Here is an 18,983-nt window from a genome sequence, read left to right on the forward strand (position 1 = left end):
GGTGTTTTTTTCTGTATGGCTTTTACGATGGTCTCTGCTATAGAACAGTTCCTGCTGCGCTGAAAGAGGTACTTCCAAAGGGCTCACCTGGCATTTCCAAAGGGCACTGCAGACATTCTGAGTTTTCCTGGTGGCGATTCTGTGAGGTCAGGGAGAGCTTTCCCTCTTCTCAATTTATGGGTAGAGGTTTAGATGCGGGAAGTGTGCCCTAGTTCACAGGATATGTTGGTAGTTGAACTTCCATAAAAGTTCACGGCCCGAGACTCTGTCAGTTTGCTGACCTGTGCTTTTATAGGTAGGTGACGACAGGTTGAGTCCTTGGACTTGGCTTCTACCCTGAAGCTCTCACTCAGCTGCAAGTCAGAGTCTAGACTATACAGCAAAAAGGGCTGTCAGAGTCTTCTATTTTAGGGTTGGGTTCTGATCTGCTTGTGAAAACAGTTTAGTGGGTTGTAGACAAGCATTTTAAAAAGGGAAACAGAGTAGAGATAAAAAGAATAAAATAGAAAATAGATTTTATTCATACAGCAAATGTTAATAAAATGTTTTTATTGTATACATATAAATATGTATTTGTATATATGTAGGCATATACAGTGTTACAATTTAAATTATTATTTCTTACTGTTGGCCATATTAAAACAAACTTTTTAAAGTCATTGTTGTAGTCCAGCATTCTTTGTTTTAGAACTCAGGGACTGAGGGTCATGCATGTGAAGTAAACTGACCCAGGTTACCCAGAAGGTCAGTGGCCAAAGGCAAATTTAGAATTTAGGTTTGCTATTTCCCATGGGAGGCAGCATGGCCTAATGGAAAGAGCAGAGAGTTTTCAAGTGGAAGTTGGCTGAAATCTTTGCCCCGTTATATACTTGTTGTATAATGGTGGATGCTTACCTTTATTTTACAGATGGGAAAACTGGGCCTTGAAGAGGTTAATACTTAAATCTTATGCTTAGGGTAGAGGTTAAATTAAATTACATGATATAGAGGAAATAATTGAGTCCTAGCTTATTTGGTGAATAATTATTTCAGGCCAGGAATTTTCTCCTCTCTCTTATTCCTGAAGATCTCCATTACTCTGCTTTTTAAATATAATTTACATATATATAGATAGATAAGACTTTGGCATAGTAAATGATAAGAAACACCCGAATAATTCTAAATTTAACCCCATGTAACACATAAAACTATGTTTATGAGTTTATAAAGATTATAAGGAAGCATATAGTTAATTATAAGAGTATAAACTAGAGTTTTATAAACTCTCTCTCTCTCTCTCTCTATATATATATATATATAAACACATAGTTAATCTAGTAGACAAAAATGAAATATATATATACATAAAAAGTTATTTTACAAATCAAAGCAGAACTTGATAATTTTATATTCATATCTCCCTCTCCCAATAAATACTATAACATCTCTGAAGCAGGAGACGCCACTGTGGGGTGAAGACATCAAAGAGGGCTGCCTGGAAGAGGTTTGACTCAATGATATTTGAAAGATCAGTAGAATTTAGAAGGCTGGGAAGAAGGTAGCATCTTAGGAAAGATGGAGGGCACAAGTAAAGGCACAGAGGTGGAAGGCCTAATCTAATGATTTCGTAATGAGTTTGGGTGATGTGGAAGCCACAGATAAACAAGCAGGAGTAAGGAAGCTTGGAATCAAATTCGTGGAAGGCTTGGACTGCTAGATCCAGGATTTGGGATGGTAATTTTGCAGGAATGAGGTCCTATAAGAGGTTTTGTCTGAGTAGTGGCATAATAGAGTTTTATATTTTTTTTCTATGTGGACCATTATAAAAGTCTTTACCGAATTTGTTACAATATTGCTTCTGTTTTATGCTTTGGTTTTTTGGCCCAGAGGCATGTGAGATCTTAGCTTTCCAACCAGGGAAGAAACCAGCATCTCCCGAACTGCAAGGCAAAGTCCCAACTATTGGACTGTCAGGGAAGTCCGAGAGAATAGAATTTTAAAATAATTAATTTTCAGCTGAGCGAAGCACATAGAATGTTGGAGACCATATGTCTTGTGAAATTTTAATCATGGTGGGCTGAATGATCTTCAGTCTTTGTAACCACATTGTAATCACATGGTCACATTAAAAAAAAAAAAAAAAAAGCAAAGGTAATTGACTCAGTTTGAGGAAATTCAAGTTTAAGGCCAGGCTGGCAACATCACACCTCGTGAATCTGGGTTAAAGCAGATTTGGAAAAACCTACCCCAAAGCATTAGACAAGAGGTGAGTAAGACGCTAAACTCTGGAGATCAGTCATGGAGAGAGGAACCGTCCAGTGTTGATGGGGCCAGAAAAATGGCTGAGATGGAGGAATGACCAGTACCCGAATGAAATTGTAGAAATTGTCCTATCAAAGATGACTGATGGCCCCTAGAAGCATATGAAATGACTAGTTGGAGTTCAACAAGGGCATTGCAGTTGACAGCCCGTGAGGGCAGGACAGGAAATGGATGATTTAAGGTTCTCACCCTTAACCCAAGAATAAAGAAATCACTGCCTCTCAGCTCAGCACAAAGTAAGTAATTACTTTACTTTTCTCATTCTTGAGGCTGTGGTCTTTTTGCTATCCTCATAATCCAGAATCATTCTTCTTTTCATGTCATCCCAAGATTCAGTTTTTCTTCTTAAGATAGGACTATTGTGAAAACCAAAAAATATAGGATATAAATATCCTCTGTACCTTTAGTACCCTGTAAGGGTGCAAAACAATCATATTATCATTGTTTTTATTTTCATTACTTTACTACTGGTATTTTCTTTCTGCAAATATCAGTATATGTTGCCAGAGGTAACTTGCTAAATAATGGACAACAAGAATAATAAAAAAACTGTAATTAACATCTTTGAATAAAAGACATATTTTGATGATACTATTTGTATTTTTTCCAGCTTTAGTGAGGTATAATTTACAAAAAAAGAGTAAAGTGTACCATGTGGTATTTTACTGTTTGTATATATTGTGAAATGATTGCCGCAATCACACTGATTAACCATCAGCTCAAAAGCTGAACTCATACACCAATCTCTCTCCCTCACTCTATTTTTTTGGCCACATGGTAGGATGACGGATCCTAGTTTTCTGACCAGGGATCGATCCTGCACTCCCTGCAGTGGAAGCATGGAGTCTAAACCACTGGACCACCAGGGAAGCCCCTCAAAAACTGAACTCATAAAAACAAAGAGTAGAATGGTGGTTTCCAGGGTCTGGGAAGTGGAGGGAAATGGGAAGATGTTTGTCAAAGGGTGCATAGTTTCAGTGGTATTTAATTAGCCAGTCTTTAGATTCATAGCGCCAGACTTTTCAGCTGAATATCTGAAGGACCCTGTAGTAGAACAGTGAATAAGAATTTGGGTGTGTGCTTAGTCACTCATTCATGCCCAACTCTCTTTGACCACACAGACTCTTTGTAGCCCACCAGGCTGGAATTTTCCAGGCACGAATATTGGAGTGGGTTGCCATTTCCTACTCCAGGGGATCTTCCCGACTCTGGGATCAAACCCACATCTCTTGTGTCTCCTGCACCGTGGAAGCTTCTTTACCACTGCACCCCTGGGAAGTCCTAATAAGAATTTAGAGATCTTTAATTCTTCTTGTCCTCCCTCCTTCCCCCCTACCCCTCCCCTTCTTCTTCCACCTTCTTCAGTCATTATCACAAAGCCTTCAGCAGTTCCTCAAATAGCATGTTTTCCAGACTCTTTCTCATTATGACTATCTTCATCTTTTCCTGTTCTTGTCCTGTGATCATCATCCCCCTTATATTAGGACGATGGAACTGAACACAGTGCTCCATCTACGGTGTGAGTTTAGTGAGTCACAGAGGAGTGATAACCTGATTTGTCTAGGACACAGAATTTCTACTAGTGCAGTTAAATACATTAGATTTGTGACATCAAAATAATGACACAAATTATACTTCCAGTTTTGCTCCTGGTCCCTCTGCCATTTGTTCTATCAAGCTGTGATATTATGGACTCATCTCCTGATGTTTCTAGCTGTCTCTGCCTCTCCCGTTTTCGGCTGGTCTCCAGCGCTGTCCCCATTCTTCCCACTATGGCAGAAGACTCAGCCCCTCCAGTATCCAGATGCAACCCAACAGGAGCAAGAGAGTCTCTAGTTCAACTGATCTCTTTGGACTTGGGCATAAGTTCTCGCTGCTCCAGTGGCTGCTTGAACAGCCAGCAGTCCCAGAAAGATACCTGAGGTTGTTAACATCCCATGGGATAAAGTTTGACCAATGACTTTATGGAGAGAGGAGATAGATGGAAGCAGTAGAATTTTTCCCTTTCTCCTGATGGACTGTTCTGAGATGAACTCAGTCTAAAATTCAGAGGTATTCTCTGTGAATGAAAAATCAACTAAGTTTTCTTGCAAAGCTATGAGCAGCATGATATACACAACATTTAGGTGCTTTTCCTCTTTTGCTGCCTCACATTCCCACTTTCCTCAATCTAGCTGGTCAATGTTGCCATAAAAACAACAGTACATAAACTTTGTCTTGGGTTCTGTCATCTAGGGAACTTGGGCTAAGCCACATTCTAATTCATTTATTCTATACACATTTACTAATGCTTCCCAGGTACTCCAGAAATGTGCTGAAAAGTTATGGCACTTACTTGGAAAGTTGCCCACAACCTAATAGAGGGAATATATTTTTTTGCGTGTTTCTTATGAATCATTGTTAAATCCCAACTTTTCTAACTGATATTAGTACAGTTGATGTGTAATATAGATAAACGTGAAGTTTGGCACTAGGATTTAAATAGCTCTTTATCACAGCATTTTTTCATGTCATTTAACATATTTTAAGGCTTTGGGTTGGTAGTCATATATTAAGTTCCATTTAATGAATGTTTGATAACGAATTGACTGTCCTCCTGAATCTGAGTTGTTGGTTTCTTGTTTTCCTTCACCTTCTCTCCCCTTTCTCTGTCTTCCTCTTCCAGTCTCCTCCTGTTTTTCCATCTCCACCTCCCTCTCTGTCTCCTTATCCTCTTCTTCCCTCTCTTCCCTATCTTTCTCTTTCTTCTATTCTTTGCTTACACATTTAATGCTGAGAAGAGTATCTGGGCATGCAAATTTTGGTCTGATTTTTTTTTTTAACATCTTTAAGAAAGATTTCTAAAGATTGAAACCGTGTCAAAGGGTACAAGTAAAATGTTTTAAGGCTACTGATAGGAATTTCTAGGAGAAGGCGATGGCACCCCACTCCAGTACTCTTGCCTGGAAAATCCCATGGATGGAGGAGCCTGGTAGGCTGCAGTCCATGGGGTTGCTAAGAGTCGGACACGACTGAGCAACTTCACTTTCACTTTTCACTTTCATGCACTGGAGAAGGAAATGGCAACCCACTCCAGTGTTCTTGCCTGGAAAAACCCAGGGACGAGGGAGCCTGGTGGGCTGCCGCCTCTGGGGTCGCACAGAGTCGGACACGACTGAAGCGATTTAGCAGCAGCAGCAGCAGCAGCAGCAGCAGGGATTTCTAAAAGGAGGGGAGTTCAGGATGGGGGGACACATGTGCTCCCGTGGTTGATCCAAGTTGATGTATGGCAAAAACCATCACAATCAGATCAGATCAGATCAGTTGCTCAGTCATGTCCAACTCTTTGCAACCCCATGAATCACAGCACACTAGGCCTCCCTGTCCATCACCACCTCCCGGAGTTCACTCAGACTCACGTTCATCGAGTCAGTGATGCCATCCAGCCATCTCATCCTCTGTCGTCCCCTTCTCCTCCTGCCCCCAATCTCTCCCAGCATCACAGTCTTTTCCAGCGAGTCAACTCTTCGCATGAGGTGGCCAAAGTACTGGAGTTTCAGCTTTAGCATCATTCCTTCCAAAGAAATCCCAGGGCTGATCTCCTTCAGAATGGACTGGTTGGATCTCCTTGCAGTCCAAGGGACTCTCAAGAGTCTTCTCCAACACCACAGTTCAAAAGCATCAATTCTTCGGTGCTCAGCCTTCTTCACAGTCCAACTCTCACATCCATACATGACCACAGGAAAAACCATAGCCTTGACTAGACGAAGCTTTGTTGGCAAAGTAATGTCTCTGCTTTTGAATATGCTATCTAGGTTGGTCATAACTTTCCTTCCAAGGAGTAAGCGTCTTTTAATTTCATGGCTGCAGTCACCATCTGCAGTGATTTTGGAGCCCAGAAAAATAAAGTCTGACACTGTTTCCACTGTTTCCCCATCTATTTCCCATGAAGTGATGGGACCAGATGCCATGATCTTCGTTTTCTGCATGTTGAGCTTTAAGCCAACTTTTTCACTCTCCTCTTTCACCTTCATCAAGAGGCTTTTTAGTTCCTCTTCACTTTCTGCCATAAGGGTGGTGTCATCTGCATATCTGAGGTTATTGATGTGTCTCCCGGCAATCTTGATTCCAGCTTGTGTTTCTTCCAGTCCAGCGTTTCTCATGATGCACTCTGCATATAAGTTAAATAAACAGGGTGACAGTATACAGCCTTGATGTACTCCTTTTCCTATTTGGAACCAGTCTGTTGTTCCATGTCCAGTTCTAACTGTTGCTTCCTGACCTGCATACACATTTCTCAAGAGGCAGATCAGGTGGTCTGGTATTCCCATCTCTTTCAGAATTTCCCACAGTTTATTGTGATCCACACAGTCAAAGGCTTTGGCATAGTCCATAAAGCAGAAATAGATGTTTTTATGGAACTCTCTTGCTTTTTTGATGATCCAGCGGATGTTGGCAATTTGATCTCTGGTTCCTCTGCCTTTTCTAAAACCAGCTTGAACATCAGGAAGTTCATGGTTCACATATTGCTGAAGCCTGGCTTGGAGAATTTTAAGCATTACCTCACTAGCGTGTGAGATGAGTGCAATTGTGCGGTAGTTTGAGCATTCTTTGGCATTGCCGTTCTTTGAGATTGGAATGAAAACTGACCTTTTCCAGTCCTGTGGCCACTGCTGAGTCTTCCAAATTTGCTGGCATATTGATTGCAGCACTTTCACAGCATCATCTTTCAGGACCTGGAACAGCTCAACTGGAATGCCATCACCTCCACTAGCTTTGTTTGTAGTGATGCTTTCTAGGGCCCACTTGACTTCACATTCCACGATGTCTGGCTCTAGGTCAGTGATTACACCATCGTGATTATCTGGGTGTGAAGATCTTTTTTGTACAGTTCTTCTGTGTATTCTTGCCATCTCTTCTTAATATCTTCTGCTTCTGTTAAGTCCATACCATTTCTGTCCTTTATCGAGCCCATCTTTGCATGAAATGTTCCTTTGGTATCTCTGATTTTCTTGAAGAGATCCCTAGTCTTTCCCATTCTGTTGTTTTCCTCTATTTCTTTGCATCGGTCGCTGAAGAAGGCTTTCTTATCTCCTCTTGCTATTCTTTGGAACTCTGCATTCAGATGTTTATATCTTTCCTTTTCTCCTTTGCTTTTTGCTTCTCTTTTTTCACAGCTATTTGTAAGGCCTCCCCAGACAGCCATTTTGCTTTTTTGCATTTCTTTTCCATGGGGATGGTCTTGATCCCTGTCTCCTGTACAATGTCACAAACCTCATTCCATAGTTCATCAGGCACTCAATCTATCAGATCTAGGCCCTTGAATCTATTTCTCACTTCCACTGTATAATCATAAGGGATTTGATTTAGGTCATACCTGAATGGTCTAGTGGTTTTCCCTACTTTCTTCAATTTAAGTCTGAATTTGGCAATAAGGAGTTCATGGTCTGAGCCACAGTCAGCTCCTGGTCTTGTTTTTGTTGACTGTATAGAGCTTCCCCATCTTTGGCTGCAAGAATATAATCAATCTGATTTCAGTGTTGACCATCTGGTGATGTCCACGTGTAGGGTCTTCTCTTGTGTTGTTGGAAGAGGGTGTTTGTTATGACCAGTGCATTTTCTTGGCAAAACTCTATTAGTCTTTGCCCTGCTTCATTCTGTATTCCAAGGCCAAATTTGCCTGTTACTCCAGGTGTTTCTTGACTTCCTACTTTTGCATTCCAGTCCCTTATAATGAAAAGGACATCTTTTTTGGGTGTTAGTTTTAAAAGGTCTTGTAGGTCTTCATAGAACCGTTCAACTTCAGCTTCTTCAGTGTTACTGGTTGGGACATAGACTTGGATTACTGTTTATAAAGTAATTATCCTCCAATTAAAATAAACAAATTAATTAAAAAATAAGTTTAACCCTAAAATTAAACATCAACATTCCTTTGAGGTTTGCTGTTTCATCTGTTTTTAAAAATTTTTATTCTTTAAAAATTTTTTTTTTTTTTTTTTTTGCGCATTTTTAATTTTTAATGTCAAGCTTAAAGAAAAGTTCCAAAAATAATACAAATAATATCCATATAACCTCTGCCCAGATTTTTCACTTGTTCTTATCATTTCACCCCATTTCTTTATTATTTGTCTGCTCCCACCCAAAAAGTTTTTTTCTAAACTCTTGGAAGGCCTGCTGCAGATATCATGGTTTTTATTCCCATGAAGTATCCCACATACTTCAGTACATATTTCTGAATTTCCTAAGAATAGGGATATTCGGTTAATAACTGTAATAGTACAGTTGTCAACTTCAGTAATTTAACATGGATAAAATACTTTTATTAAATCTACTGTCTGTATTCTAATACTGTTAACTGACCCTCAGTGTCCTTTTTAGCACTTTTTCCTTCTAGTACAAGATCTAGTCCAGGATCAGATATTGCATTTCATTGTCATGTTGATAAAGTCTCTTTTAATCTGGAACACTTTTACAGCCTTTCTTTGTTTTTTATGATATTACTTGTTAGGATTTGTCTTACATACTGTGGTGCTCCCATGTTGGGTGGATATATATTTATAATTGTTATATCTTCTTCTTGGATTGATCCTTTGATCATTATGTAGTGACCTTCTTTGTCTCTTTTCACAGCCTTTGTTTTAAAGTCTAATTTATCTGATACGAGTATTGTGACTCCTGCTTTCTTTTGGTCCCAATTTGCATGGAAAATCTTTTTCCAGCCCTTCACTTTCAGTCTGTATGTGTCCCCTGTTTTGAGGTGGGTCTCTTGTAGACAACATATGTAGGGGTCTTGTTTTTGTATCCATTCAGCCAGTCTTTGTCTTTTGGTTGGGGCATTCAACCCATTTACGTTTAAGGTAATTACTAATAAGTATGATCCCGTTGCCATTTACTTTATTGTTTTGGGTTCGAGTTTATACACCATTTTTGTGTTTCCTGTCTAGAGAATATCCTTTAGTATTTGTTGGAGAGCTGGTTTGGTGGTGCAGAATTCTCTCAGCTTTTGCTTGTCTGAAAAGCTTTTGATTTCTCCTTCATACTTGAATGAGATCCTTGCTGGGTACAATAATCTGGGCTGTAGGTTATTTTCTTTCATCATTTTAAGTATGTCTTGCCATTCCCTCCTGGCTTGAAGAGTTTCTATTGAAAGATCAGCTGTTATCCTTATGGTAATTCCCTTGTGTGTTATTTGTTGTTTTCCCTTGCTGCTTTTAATATTTGTTCTTTGTGTTTGATCTTTGTTAATTTGATTAATATGTGTCTTGGGGTGTTTCTCCTTGGGTTTATCCTGTTTGGGACTCTCTGGGTTTCTTGGACTTGGGTGATTATTTCCTTCCCCATTTTAGGGAAGTTTTCAACTATTATCTCCTCAAGTATTTTCTCATGGTCTTTCTTTTTGTCTTCTTCTTCTGGAACCCCTATGATTCGAATGTTGTAGCGTTTAATATTGTCCTGGAGGTCTCTGAGATTGTCCTCATTTCTTTTAATTCGTTTTTCTTTTATCCTCTCTGATTCATTTATTTCTACCATTCTATCTTCTAATTCACTAATCCTATCTTCTGCCTCTGTTATTCTACTATTTGTTGCCTCCAGAGTGTTTTTAATTTCATTTATTGCATTATTCATTATATATTGACTCTTTATTATTTCTTCTAGGTCCTTGTTAAACCTTTCTTGCATCTTCTCAATCCTTGTCTCCAAGCTATTTATCTGTGATTCCATTTTAATTTCAAGATTTTGGATCAATTTCACTATCATTATTTGGAATTCTTTATCAGGTAGATTCCCTATCTCTTCCTCTTTGGTTTGGTTTGGTGGGCATTTATCCTGTTCCTTTATCTGCTGGGTATTCCTCTGTCTCTTCATCTTGTTTAAATTGCTGAGTTTGGGGTGTCCTTTCTGTATTCTGGCAGTTTGTGGAGTTCTCTTTATTGTGGCGTTTCCTCGCTGTGTGTGGGTATGTAGAGGTGGCTTGTCAAGGTTTCCTGGTTAGGGAAGCTTGTGTCGGTGTTCTGGTGGGTGGAGCTGTATTTCTTCTCTTTGTTCAGTCGCGCTATGGGGAGGGAGGGAGGGATGCTGCAAATATTCTTTAAAAATTTAAAGGCAGTTAACCTACAACATTACATCAGTTTCAAGTGTATGGCGTAGTGATTCTATATTTATATAGAGCACACTCCATCCAGAATTATTATAAAATATTGACCATATTCCCATTCAAGTTCTGTAACTTTCTTTCTGTATACATAACAGTTTGTATCTCTGAATCCCCTCCAACTATTTTGCTCCTCCTTCTACCCTTTCCTCTCTGCTAACCACCAGTTTGCTGAAATTTGCTATTTTAACAGGTAAATAGAGTTGTTGCTATTTTCACTAATTTGTTGGTACGCTTGAACATATTTAAACATTTTGTTACCTTTTTTCACTTGTGAATTGTATACTTTGTATTTATTGGAGTTTTGTATTTTTATCAACTTGTAAGAAGACTTTACATATTAGTAATATCAGTCCTTTTCCTGTAGTATTTCTTGTAAATATTTTTCTTAGCTTGATGGTTGCTTTTTAATTCATGATTTTATTTTACAAACATGTCATATCTTCCTGAAATTTTTTCTCAATACTTTAGATTTGTTTGACTTTCAACTTTGTCTCAACTTCAAATTAGACAAAAGATAACTTTTGCAAAACCATTCATTAAAAAAAAAAAATGGAGCACTTAAAAAAAAAAAAAAGCACCTCACATTGAGTCTGATCAGACAAAGGTCAGAATGAGGTAGTATCTCTTCATCTGAGCAAGATGTTTGACTGTATCTATATAGTGGTCTTATCCCCATTTTATAATAATCCACCACAGCCATGAAGAAAAAAATGGCTGGACTGGGACAGGTTGTGCTTATGAAAAAGGGTGATGATTCCTGGGAAATAGCAAAGGTACCCTCTGTTCTCACCTCTACTTGCTCATTCTCCGATGCCATATTATTTCTTGAAATGGATAAATACAGCAACAATTCCAGGTCTTTATTTTTCGTACTGAGAATTGAGACAAACCTTAAGGGAATAATCATGCAACATGAGGCTGTTGCCTGAGTCCTCTGTGAACAGACATTTCAGCATCTCTGACCTCATTCACCCCTAGCAGTTTCCTCTGGGATGGGAGGAAGCTGACATCCTGTTATGAGGCATTTTTCTAGCTTGGGGTATGATTCCTTCTCAGTGATGTTGTTTACTTTCCATACCCTCTATAGTTTTTTTTTTTTTAATTGGAGTTTAGCTGCCTTACAATATTGAGTTAGTTTCTGCTATACAACAAAGTGAATCAGCTGTATGTGTACACAAAAATGGGCTTCCCAGGTGGTGCTAGTGGTAAAGAACCTGCCTGTCAGTGCAGGAGATGTAAGAGACCCAGGTTCCATCGCTGGTTCAGCAGGACGGCATGGCAACCCACTCTAGTATTCTTGCCTGGAGAATCCCGCAGACAGAAGGGCCTCACAGGCTATAGTCCACAGGGTTGCGGAGTCGGACATGACTGAATCAGCTTAGCGTGCACACACATATACATATATCCCCTCTTTTTTAGATTTCCCTCTCATTTAGATCATCAGAGAGCATTGAGTAGAGTTCCCTGTTTTATACAGTAGGTTCTTATTAGTTATCTATTTTATACGTAACCTTTATAGTTTTTAAATAACTAAGCTTGATCAAAAAGATAGAAACTAAGAGCAGTTCTCTTTGTCATCTTTATTACATATAATGGTATGTTGAATGCCCAGTGGAAACAGTGACAAACTTCATTTTTTGGGGCTCCAAAATCATTGCACATGGTGACTGCAGCCATGAAATTAAAAGACACTTGCTCCTTGGAAGAAAAGCTATGACCAACCTAGACAGTATATTAAAAAGCAGACATTACTTTGCCAACAAAGATCCGTCTAGTCAAGGCTATTGTTTTTCCAGTAGTCATGTATGGATATGAGAGTTGGACTATAAAGAAAGCTGAGCGCCGAAGAATTGATGCTTTTGAAACTTGGTGTTGCAGAAGGCTCTTGAGAGTCCCTTGGCAAGGAGATCCAACTAGTCCATCCTAAAGGAAATCAGTCCTGAATATTCATTGGAAGGACTGATGTTGGAGCTGAAACTCCAATACTTTGGCCACCTGATGTGAAGAAGTGACTCATTGGAAAAGACCCTGATGCTGGGAAAGATTGAAGGCGAGAGTAGAAGGACATGACAGAGGATGAGATGGTTGGATGGCATCACCAACTTGATGGAAATGAGTTTGAGTGAACTCTGGGAGTTGGTGATGGACCAGAAACCCTGGCGTGCTGCAGTCTATGGGGTCACAAGGAGTTGGACATGACTTAGAAACTGAACTGAACTGATAATTTCTGTTGTTCCTGTTATTATGGTTTCTTCCTCATTCTTGTCCTCTCTTTAGGCTTGCAAGGATAAAATTCACCAATGTGGAATCAATATTCACAATATGCAGGGCCCAGCGTGGGCTGGAGGGTCTGGGTCTATGGACTGACTGTCATTGGCCTTGAGCTCTATTGCTGTAATTCACTCTTGACCCTGACCAAGGAGGCCTCTTTGGGTCCATGCTATCAATCACCTAGCACTTTGAGCCGTGAACCAACATTTCCATCCTGCAGGGGAGAGCTGGAAACTGGATCCACATTCATTTGATACAATATAAATCTGATCATGTCTGTTGTCTATCAACATTAATTTCACTATGTTTCTCAATTTCTTCTTCCAGAAAATAAAATGATTGTCAAAGTTACAAGACCATGCTTCTATCTAGAGCTCTCTGTTCCTTTGCAGAGGTCCTGGAAAGAGACCTCCAACTTGCTTGGTGCACGCTTCCCCTGAATGTCACCATGAGTCTGACAACAGAAGACAAAAGAGTCTGGTTTGGACAAAAATGTCTCTTGTACTGTTTAACTTTACGGCCAATAAACGTTCCTGGAGCCCAGCTGCAGAGATGGATAACACATACGTTTAGCTTTAACCTGCAAGCTGTTGAGGGCAAAAGAGCAGAGGAAATTCAATTCCAGGCTCCGGTTGTTCCTGATCAGACTTGACGTGTGTGCCTGAACAATAAGATTTGTGACCTCAGCAGAATAAATATAAACCTAATTCCAATTAGCATGTATAAATAGTTGTGTTCCAAGCACTTGGTCTCCACTTTGGACCTTCCAACACAGGAGAAGGGATGGAGTGCAGGCTTTGGAGCCTAGTAGATCCAGGGTCTTGGTTTCATTTCTCCCATCTCTTAGAAGCTCCCTTGGGTACGTTCCTTCACTTAGCTAAACTTTACTTTCTTAATCTTAAAAATGAGAATAGCAATAGTCCCTGTCCTATAACCTTGTTGTAAGTATTAAATGAGGGCATGCAATGTGCTTCATCCAGGGTCTAGAGTTTTTAATGAGAAAATAGTAATAACTACTATTAATAATAATAAAAATAATAAAAGAATACTATAATCATTTGCAGCTAATAACAAATATCCTATAATGATGCATTTTATCTACCCTCCTGGCCTTTAATAAAAAGAATACTACTAATAAGCCTTTTTTACCATTATCCTCATTATCAAGGACTAAAAGAAGAGATCAAACACATCATTACACACATGACTCTTCCAGAGACCTAAAAGCAGTTCACAGATACAAAGGCTTTCTGACTCTTATGCTGATATTTTTCCTCTTTTGTGTTTTCTCAGGACAAAGGCATACAGTCTGTGTCATATCTTATTTGTATGATAGCATGGAATTTATTTTCTTTTTAACCCATAGATCACCCTAAACTGGAATTAAACCACATCATGCTGCTGCTGCTAAGTCGCTTCAGTCGTGTCCAACTCTGTGTGACCCCACAGACGGCAGCCCACCAGGCTCTGCCATCCCTGGGACTCTCCAGGCAAGAACACTGGAGTGGGTTGCCATTTCCTTCTTCAGTGCATGAAAGTGAAAAGTGAAAGTGAAATTGCTCAGTCGTGTCCGACTCTTAGTAACCCCATGGACTGCAGCCTACCAGGCTCCTCCGTCCATGGGATTTTCCAGGCAAAAGTACTGAAGTGGGTTGCCATATCCTTCTCCACACATCATGCTAGAGAGCACCTAATATAGAGTTACATGTGAAATAGGTATGGGAAGACACAAAGGAATTTGAGCTCATTTTCAGAAATCAGAGTGAGAATCCATATATGCCACTTTGCAAAGGAGCTCAGAGATTTCCTAGGTGAGGAGACCCTGTGAAGAATGACTCCAGTTCTTTTCAGACCCAGAAGTAAAACCTAAGATTTGGACTTAAACGTGTTTCTCAGTCTTTTCATCTATGTTAAAAAAAAAAAATTAAAAAATAAAACAGGCAAGAGAGGAAACAACTAGACTTTTTTCAGAGAAATAGGTAGAAAACCATTTATTTTAAGGGGGGAAGGACCTATGGATTCTTCCCAAAGGAGGGGACCCGCGTGCCTTAGGGGTTGTTGTTGTTTAGTTGCTGAGTCATGTCCTGATTCTTTTGTGACCCCATGGACTGTAGCCCGCCAGGCTCCTCTCTCCATAGAATTTCCCAGGCAAGAATACTGGAGTGGATTGCCATTTCTTCTCCACGGTATCTTCCCGACCCAAGGATCAGACCAGTGTCTCTTGCACTTCCTGCATTGGCAGATGGATTCTTTACCCCTGAGCCACCTGGGAATCCCATGCATTAGGGGTTAAACACAGGTTGTTACAATCATCCAGAACAATTCTTATTTAGTGTACTTGGGAACAATCAAAATGAAAATAATAATTAATGAGAGAAGTAATAGTAGTAATGGAAATGTAGCAGTGATAATAGATAATTCCTAAATATTTTCTGTGCTGTGTGCTCAGTCACTTCAGTCCTGTCCTACTCTTTGTGACCCCATGGTCTGTAGCCCACCAGCATCCTCTGACCATGGGATTCTCCAGGCAAGAATACTGGGAATGGGTTGCTATGTCCTTCTCCAGGGGATCTTTCCAACCCAGGGATTGAACCCGAGTCTCCTGCATCTCCTGCATTGCAAACAGACTCTTTACCCACTGAGCCACCTGGGAAGCCCATTTTCTGTGTTAAACACTTCACAAAACACTACATTCTCTATCACAATTAAACTTTACAAGAAACCTATTATACAGGAGTTATCATTCTATTATCCTAATTTTAGATATGTGAAAACAGATTCAGAGTTAATACCCAAGGTCATTTTAATTCTTAGAGAAATTTTAATGGCATATCATAATATGATTCATAGGAAGATCCTGGGCTGAAATTGGGTGTATAGACTTTAATACAACAGTCAGAAATCTCCCTATTGGAGCTTTCATTTTAGCAAGAGAGGCAAAGGACAGACAAAATAAACATATAGTATGATAAATGTAATAAGGAGAAAAATAATGCGGAAATGCAGGTTAGAAAGTGTCAGGGATATTGTTATGTTAGGTGAGTGATCAGGAAAGGCCCAGCTAAGAAGGTGATATTTGACTAGAAACCTAAAGAAACTAAGGCAACCAGCTGTGCAACAGCTGGAGGAAGAACAGTTCAGGAAGTGGAAAATGCCCCAAAGTTGGGAGTATGTCAAGAATGTTTGAAGAGCATCCAGGGGCCAGTGTGATGAGAATGAACTCATGAGATCAGAAAGAGGGTCAGATAAATCAGTAAGTAAGGTAGGAAGTCTTTTGAAGGGTTGAGTGGAGAAATATGATTTGGCTTCCTTTCCTTTTTTTAATATTAATTTCTTTATTGGGGTATAGTGGCTTCCCTGGTGGCTCAGAGGGTAAAACATCTGCCTACAATACTGGACACCCTGGTTCAATCCCTCGGTTGGGAAGATACCCTGGAGAAGGAAATGGCAACCCACTCCAATACCCTTGCCTGGAAAATCCCGTGGACGGAGGAGCCTGGTAGGCTACAGTCCATGCAGTTGCAAAGAGTCAGACACAACTAAGTGACTTCACTTCACTTACAGTTGCTTTACAAAGTTGTGTTAGTTTCTGCTGTACAACAAAGTGAGTCAGCTATATGTGTACATATGTCCCCTCCCTCTTGGACCTTCCTCCAATGCCCCACCCCCCATCCCAGCCCTCTGGGTCATCACAGAGCACCGAGCTGAGCTGAGCTCCTTTTACTGTACAGCAGATCTCCACTAGCTAGCCATTTTACACGTGGTAGTGTATACATGTCAATTCTGACTCTCAGTTCACCCTTTTCTTTATCCTCACCCTCCGTGTTCACATGTCCATTCTCTGCACCTGTGTTTCTACCCCTGCCCTGCAAATAGGTTCATCTGTACCATTTTTCTAGATTCCACATATATGCGTTAATATGCAATATTTGTTTTTCTCTTTCTGACTTACTTCACTCTGGATGACAGACTCGTCCATCCATGTCTCTACAAATGCACCAAAAATAATTAAAAATTTATAGAAAAGTTGCAAAGCTACCAAACAGCGTTCCCATATACCATTCTCCTAGTTCCTCTGATGTTAACATCTTACCTAAAATTGGTACATTTGTCAAGACCAAGACATTAATATTGGTACGCTATCCCTCCATAAATGACAGACTGAACTAGGTTCTCCCATGAACGTTCTTCTGTTCCAGGATTCATTCCAGGATTCATGTTGTATTGTGTCATCAAGTCCCCTTAGTCTTCCCTAACCTGTGACAGTTTCTCAGACTTGTCTTGTCTCTCCTGACCTTGAGAGTGTTGAAGAGTATTGGTCATATTTTTTGTAGAACATCCTTCAGCTTGGGATTGTCCAGTTTTTCTCTGGGATTGTGACTTTGGGGGAAGAACGTCACAGAGGCAAAGAACCCTTCATATCATGACGTATCGGTGGGTAGGTGACATCTGTGTGACTTCCGACTTGGTGACATGAACTTTGATCTTTGTTTAAGGTGGTGTCTTCCACCTTAAACTGTAAAATTATGATGTGTCTATTTCCCTACTCTATCTTTTGGAATTGAGTCAGTAAGTCCAGCCCATGCTCAAAGCAGCGGGTGAATTAATTTACACCTCCCTGACCTCCTTTTCAACCAGTCCATTCTAAAGGAGATCAGCCCTGGGTGTTCTTTGGAAGGAATGATGCTAAAGCTGAAACTCCAGTACTTTGGCTACCTCATGCGAAGAGTTGACTCATTGGAAAAGACTGATGCTGGGAGGGATTGGGGGCAGGAGGAGAAGGGGATGACAGATGGCTGGATGGCATCATCGACTCGATGGACGTGAGTCTGAGTGAACTCTGGGAGATGGTGATGGACAGGGAGGCCTGGCGTGCTGCAATTCATGGGGTCGCAAAGAGTCAGACACGACTGAGAGACTGAACTGACCTGAACTGACCTCCTTTTTAACAGGTAGTCCTAGTTGCAGTGCCCAGAAAAGCCTGGGAGGGAAATCAGTTAGGATTCGGTTTCACAAATCCAGCAGGAGATGCTGACGGCTCGGGCTATTGTAGCAGCAGTGGAGGTGGTGGGATGTTGGCTTCTGTGTATATTTTATAGGTACACCCTTACAGGATTTACTGCCAGATTGCTTGTGGAATGTAGAGAAGCACTGAGGATGACGACAAGCACCTAGGAAAACAGAGGTGCCTTTGCTGAGATGGGGCTTCCCTGGTGACTCAAATGGTAAAGCATCTGCCTATAATGTGGGAGACCTGGGTTTGATCCCTGGGTTGGGAAGATCCCCTGGAGAAGGAAATGGCAACCCACTCCAGTACTCTTGCTTGGAAAATTCCACGGATGAAGGAGCCTGGGGTTGCAAAGAGTTGAACACGACGGAGCTTCTTCACTCACTGGTTGCTGAGATGAGGGACAGTATAAGGTGAGAAGGTCACATTACTATAAGTGAGGGAGGCATGAAGATGTAAGTCTGGTTCTCCCTGACTCCAAAGTCGAAACTCACTTTCTGTGTTAACTCCATTGCTGTATTTTCACTTTCATCATGTGGGAAGAATCTGCAGATAGAAATTACAATAAAATTTCAAAGTATTCTTGCAAGCTTACTCTACTCCTCTCCCTTTGTAGCTGGTTCTTCCTCCAGGGGTCCAGCAGAAGTGTGTTTCACTTGCTCAGTGGTTCCTAGGCAGCTTGCAGTAGCAATACTTAGCATGGGAAGCACTTGGGGACAGCCATCTCCTATTATGGTCATCATGAACTTTTACTGGATTCCTTTATCATCTCACTGCAAATGCTGGCTTCTTCCCTCCTAATTAAACAGCCACTTTTTTTATTATCATTGGCAAGATTCTCCAATAACAAATACCCTAAGGTGGTCCAAGTTGGTCAAGGTTAAGGAGATGTTCTATGATATTCAGCACTGAAAAATAATGCTGTTTTAGAGATGTTTGGCCACCTTGGACACGCTGATTTAAGCAACTTAAGTGGAAAAGAATGCAGATATCTGACAGTTCCTCTCCTTTCTATGCCTCTTTTGTTGATTTTGCTGGGAACTCTGCAGTAGAATTGAAGCCAGAACCATATGAAGAGGGTCTCAGCTGAATCTGGCTGTAGGAACATAGATTTGAGGTATTGTTTTCAGCAAATCATGGGAACATGCTGGTGGTTATCTACCTGCTAAAAATATTTTCTCATTATAGCTTTTGTTATGGAGAAGTCCTAAGGGATCCACCCCCTTTCTACCTGTCCATCCTTAGTGTTCCAGACCTCTGCCAACCTCT

The sequence above is a fragment of the Bos grunniens genome, chromosome 27 (genome assembly GCF_055505025.1).
Source record: "Bos grunniens cultivar Pamir isolate PY7600 chromosome 27, Bosgru_T2T1.0, whole genome shotgun sequence".
Taxonomy (NCBI): domain Eukaryota; kingdom Metazoa; phylum Chordata; class Mammalia; order Artiodactyla; family Bovidae; genus Bos; species Bos grunniens.